The sequence below is a fragment of the Pseudonaja textilis genome, chromosome 2, assembly GCF_049901715.1.
Source record: "Pseudonaja textilis isolate UNSWEBS1 chromosome 2, rPseTex1.2, whole genome shotgun sequence".
NCBI lineage: Eukaryota > Metazoa > Chordata > Lepidosauria > Squamata > Elapidae > Pseudonaja > Pseudonaja textilis.
In genome coordinates this window covers 71,855,665-71,861,975 of record NC_141991.1, presented here as the reverse complement: position 1 = coordinate 71,861,975, position 6,311 = coordinate 71,855,665, and positions in this window count along the sequence as shown.

Here is a 6,311-nt window from a genome sequence, read left to right as displayed (position 1 = left end):
GCAAAATTCACAGTTTATTTGGTTAGAAAAAGTACAACATTGTCACAAATTCAGTTTATAGAAATTGCTGTGCTACACAAGTTAGTGGTGTAGGTTTTTCACCAAAAGACAAAATGTTTTTTTTTCTATTCCAATATTAAAATCGTTCCTTTTTACATCCCCAGATATGTATTCATAGATGCAGCATGGACAGAGTTTTTAATTTCTAATTTCTTCCCTAAGCCTTGGGCAGAATTTCTTTTCTTTGTGCAGGCCTATTATCCCAATTACCCCCATGATACAAAGTTGCTTTGATCTTTTGACTCAAGTATGCTCCAGAAGGCTACAAATTGAGTAGAGATGCTTCTTCATATTAACCCCATGGTAAGACCAGGATGTTACAATGTTAATGTTACGATTGCCCTGAATTTTGATACCATTTGGTGCATGTTTTGGAATTCCTGTCCTGTTCTGATTAATATTTTGTTTTGTTTTACAGAATTGTCTGGTCTCCCACCCTAGGTGTCACAATTTTAGATAGTTCACAAAACAATAATTAAAAACAAGAGACATACACACAAACATGAAAACCACAATGTTCAGAAAAGAAATCCTGGCACCCAAAATAACATTCAACCATCAATGATTGTAATTACGGCTCTCCTGCCTCATTTTATCCAATACTTGAAGGAAGAACTAGCTTTCTTCTGGAAGGCTAAGAGGTAGGTGCTTATCAGATCTTGGGAGAGGGGTATACTACAGGTTGGGTCTGCTATGAACAAGGCAGGGTTCCAAGGTCTTCCTACGCAACAAATTTAAAGGAAGGGACTCAAGTACATGAATCCTATAATCAATCTGTCTTTCTGTCTATCTATCTATCTATCTATCTATCTATCTATCTATCTATCTATCTATCTATCTATGTGGGTTCGTGGTGTGTTCGTCTTTTCCTGTGTAAGACTGAGGGTATCTTGGTGACGTTTCAACAAGGTCCCACTTGCCATCTTCAGGCTGGTGCTTTCAGCTTTGTGCTCTCTATAAATACTGGTGGGGAGGTGTGGTGGGGAGGTGTGGCTCTGTTGTAAGCAGGTTGGTTGGCTGTATTGTTATTTCTTGATTGGTTGATGGAGTCGATATTTGCAGATTGGTTGGGTTTTCGTAAGAACCTGTGTGGCTGAAGTACTGGCTGTGTGTGTATCAGCCTCCTGTGGGTAATGGGCTGTGTGATGACCTCCTGAGTTCTATTGTTGTGACATCCTGGGTCTTGTGCTGTAATCTCTTGGGTCGTTGGCTGTGTTGCAACATCCTGAGTTTTTGTGGTGTAACCTCCTGAGTTCTGTGATGTGATATCCTGAGCAGATGGCTGTGATGTAACATTCCCAGTTTTAGTTTGGCTCCAAGTTTGAGGTCTGGCTGTGTGTTTATGGCATGTGTCCGTTTGCTTAGTTTGGGGAAAGGGGTGTGAGGCAGCTGGTGATGCAGAAGTGGTCTAATATCTATCTATCTATCTATCTATCTATCTATCTATCTATCTATCTATCTATCATCCATTTGTCTGTCTGATGAGTTTGCCACCCATCTCATCAAGAGGTGATTCTACCTGTTTCGAAAACATTAAAAATCAATAAAACATTAAAACAATAAATAACCATAGCAGCGATAATTTACAATGAAAGGTGGGGAGGAAGGCAATAGTATAAGTGAATCTGGCTTCCCCATTGACTTTGCTTGTCAGAAGGTCGCAAAAGATGATTACATGACCCCAGGACACTGCCACCATCATAAATATGAGCTGGTTGTCCAAATTTTAATCATGTGGCCATGGGGATTTTGCACCTGTCATAAATTTGAAAAACAGTTAAAAGTCACTTTTTTCAGTGCCATTGTAACTTTGAATGATCACTTAAGGACTGGTTGTACATCAAGGATTATCTTACTCTCTAAGCCCGATTTAGATTATTAGGTTGTTGTTATGAGGAAAAATGGGAAGAGGGAGCACTATATATTCGACCTTGAGTTTCTGATGAAAAACAGGATATAAATCTATCAAATGAATCAAAACTGCTTCTTATGTAACTATCTTGGAGAATGTCTCACTAAGCTTAATGAACCTTAGATATGCATAAGTTGGAAAAGCCTCTATGGTATTCTTCATATTGAAAACATCAAAGAAAAACTAAGCCTGAAATGCTACTCTGTTGATAGGATGAATATTTCATCTACTTTGTGAAATAAATGAAAGCTTCTTGCTTCCCCTTTCCTTCCATATTTAGATGCAACAAAATTGTATTTGAACTGAATCTTAAGACAAGGCAATATCAGTTAGGTATTTAAAAATGCACACAAACTAGTTCGAAGGGTCAGCTAAATTATCAGTTAGATGTTCTGCTAATCAACATCTTTTGGGCCATAAAATGTTGATATGTATGTGAGCTAACCGCAGCAATTTCTTCCATGTTTTCTCATTTATTGTTTTGTGATTCAGTGGCTTCTAGATGCAATGGACAATGGTGTTCCATCACTATTGTTGAAGTAAGGCTCAGTTGAAAGTGTGGTGTATACATGCATTTGGGAAGGTATGTAAATGTCAAAATAAATAGACATACATTTTTGGTCAACTCTAGTGATAAAACATTTTGGGTTTTCCTGGAAGCCTATACAGCTTGTAATCCATGGAACTGAATGTAATCCATTTACTTTGGGTTACATTAGGCAACCATTTGTCAGAAATGGTCTAGGGTTTCTTGCTTGATCAGGGGATTGGACTAGAAGATCTCCAAGGTCACATCTGACTCTATTATTCTGTTATACTTGGGTTTAGCCATTGTCCTCTGATATTTTGTGAAAGCAACAACCTATCAGTGAGCACTTGGATGCAACTAGTTATCTCTATGGGCTGTCCTTAGTGTCTTAGATAACAGATTGTGTGAATGTAGTCTAGGCTATACAAAGCATGAAGGTTGCTTTGATATATTCTGGGCCCTAATGTTGGTGAGAATAGTATTTAAGTAATGTAGATATTATATGCCACAAGATGAGAGGCATATATATTTGATACATAAATGTATAAAGTAGAGATGACTATAAAGAAAAATATATAGAAAGGATTCACAAAACTTCTCTTGCTTTCTGCAGACACCCTAAGATCAGGAAGACCTTTTCATAGGAAAGAACATTTTTACAATGGCAGAAGATACCTTTTACCATGATTCTAGGTATCCTACAAAAGCATTAACCAATAGATTAACATTTATATGGAATATTGATGTGCAGTGTTTGTGATTAGGGCATCCTAATGAGCCCTGAAACAAGTATCCAATATCTGAGAAAGTTGTGCAGTATCACAGATTAGGTTCTTCAAGGTACGTTTCACTCAGAGACATGTAAATGTCACATATATCTGTAACACTTTAAAGCAAGCAGTTTTTTTTAAAAAAAACCTTGCAAACAGATGCAATATTTGCACATTGCAGAAGCTTTGAAGAAACCCATCTAAAGAGGCTTCCCATAGTAGTACTGACCTGAGTTCAATTTAACCTAGGCTCAAAGGGTATGAAGAAATCTGATGAATTAAGAAATGTTTTATATAGATGTTGAGAGTTTTCTTTTTTAAAAGTGCGCACTGTTTCTTTTAGCAGTAAACAACATATTGAAACTTAAACTTTTCCTGAGGAGGCAAAAATAAAATTTATAAATAAACGATGAAAAATAAACTTTTCCCCGTGTTTCTGCATGCCAATCTGTTGCTTAACGCATAGGAATAAACACAATAAAAAGCAAAGTACAAAAAGAGAACTGGTGAAGATTATGGGTGCTTCTGTCCACATTTCCATTCTTACATTTATATTGCTTTGTCCAGGAATGCTGAATGTATTCTACAGTGGATTAGCTTTGCTTTTTCGTGTTAAGAGGCATTGAGATGAGGCAGCTGCTGCTGAGACTTGTCCTGCTGAAACAAAAACATCTGGAAAAGTTTAAAAAAGTGGAACCACCTCTCAGTATACTTGCAACGTGGCAGCTGTTTAAACATAGATATGCTGGCCTCAAGGTTTTTAAAAAAAACAACCATTTCATTACTTAAAGGGCTCCAAATAACAGAGCCAGCAAGATAATTACAATGGGAACTTCTTAACATACGTGGCAGTTGAAGGCAGATCAGTGACAAAATATTCCAGAAACAGCTTCCATTCTTTGCCTTTGACTTGAAAGGCATAAAATTAAGCACCTATGCCTTGTTTAATTGATTCTAAATACATAAATTTTTAGTATAGTGTAATGTATAGTATAGTATATAGTATAGTATAATGTAATGTAGTGTAGTAGTGTATGGTATAGTATATAGTATAGTATAATGTAATGTAGTGTAGTAGTGTATGGTATAGTATATAGTATAGTATAATGTAGTGTAGTGTAGTAGTGTATGGTATAGTATATAGTATAGTGTATACTATAGGATACAGGCATGGGATTCAAACATCCAGGCAACTGGTTCACTGCCAAGTTTCTGGGTGGGCATCGATATGGTGGCCATGGCCTACCGGAACTTCCAGGAGGGCCATTTTTCACCTTCTGAAGGGTCGGGAGGCTTTCCTTGGGCCTCTGGGAGCTATGAAGGCTCTCAGCTATGAAGCTATGAAGCTCTCATATGAAGCTATGAAGGCTCTCAGAAGCCAGAAACAGGCCCATTTCTGGATTTCTGGTACTTCCAGGAGGGCCATTTTTTTCCCTTCCCAAGGGCCCAGAGGCTTTCCTTGGGCCTCTGGGAGGGCAAAAACAGCCTCCCCAGGCTCTGGAGGCCCTCCAGAAGCAGGAAACAAGCTCATTTCTAGACTTCCGGTACTTCCAGAAGGCCTGTTTTCCCTCTTCCAGAGCCTTTGCTGGACCCTGCACTTACCTGCATCAAAAATGGGCTGCATGGAGACTCATAGGGAGGCCAGCAGGTCAGTTCAAATACCAGTTCAAAGAACCAGAAGCAAATTTAACATACGGCTCACCTGAACCGGTAGGATCCCACCCCTGATAGAATAGGATGGGGTAGGGGTTAGGGTTAGAGTTATTATTATAGTATGTACATTGCATTACTGTTCCAGTTCATGAAAATTGTAATAGATAAGAATACCTCTTCTTTAAAAAGCAGATCACTATCTCCCAAAGAATGATTAACATGCACTTTATTTGCCATGTATCTGTTTGAATTACATGGCTGTATCTGCTATCATGCAGTATCTGGCTTTTGACTTCTCTAAATATGTTGAATATGTATTCGTGTACAGAATCAATTCCTTCAATAGTATTGGCAGGACCTCTAAACTTGCTTGGATGCCTTTATTTACAATACATCACTAGTGGTGATGTTGAGTGGATTGAACTCCAATGAATTTCATTGTCAATCTTTATTGCAGATCAGTCTTAGGTGCAAAATAATAATGCATGAAGTATCATAAAATATTTCTTATTTTGTTCATATTCTCCAGGTAAGAAAACAAGAAGAATACTTATTTTTGTTATTTCTTTATGTTTTATGTGCAAGCAATACTGTTGAGGTAATTCCCTGTTAGGAGAATGAGCGCATACAGGGAGACGTATTTGAGAGTAGTGTTTGAATAATACACACACAGCACACAGATACACTGTACAGTAAATGTAGGTTTTTACTTCCAGAAAGGTTTAAGCAAAGTTCAAACACAGTCCAAAGTCATTCACAGGTAAAATCAGTCAGTTTTCATCCAGGGATAATCCAATAACAAAGTCTAGTGTCAAAAACAGTTCAGTATCAGACTTACATCAAATCCAAGAACAACAGTAAATGAGGAAAAATGGAAGAACGGCAATACTCTCCAACAGAAGGAAACAGAGACTTACTCACACTCTCTTCTGAGACTCAGACTAAACAACCCAGGTTTCTGGCTCCATCTTATGGCCTATTGAGAACCACACCCAACTATAGTTTTTGCATTTTCTTAAAGATACAGTATTAAAATGTCTATCCTGGTTTACATATTTCCAACCCAAATAGCTATTAGGTGACTTATATTCCTAACATTCTCCCCTTTGGGTAGGACAATATATACAACCTTACATTCTAAGTCCATAATCTTCGCAGCAAGCTTTATGCTTTATAGAGCCTTGGGCCTTTGTAAAATGATCTGCTATATTGTTTTCTGACATATAGTATTCTAGCTTAATCATCTTACTTTGCACACATAGTCTCACATTTAAATATCTTAAATCTGTGTGTTTCGTTCTTGTCTTAACAGCAATATTTGAAGCCATCTGTATTGCTGATTGGTTATCTTCGTAAACAACAATAGAATCTGTTACATCAATTCCCA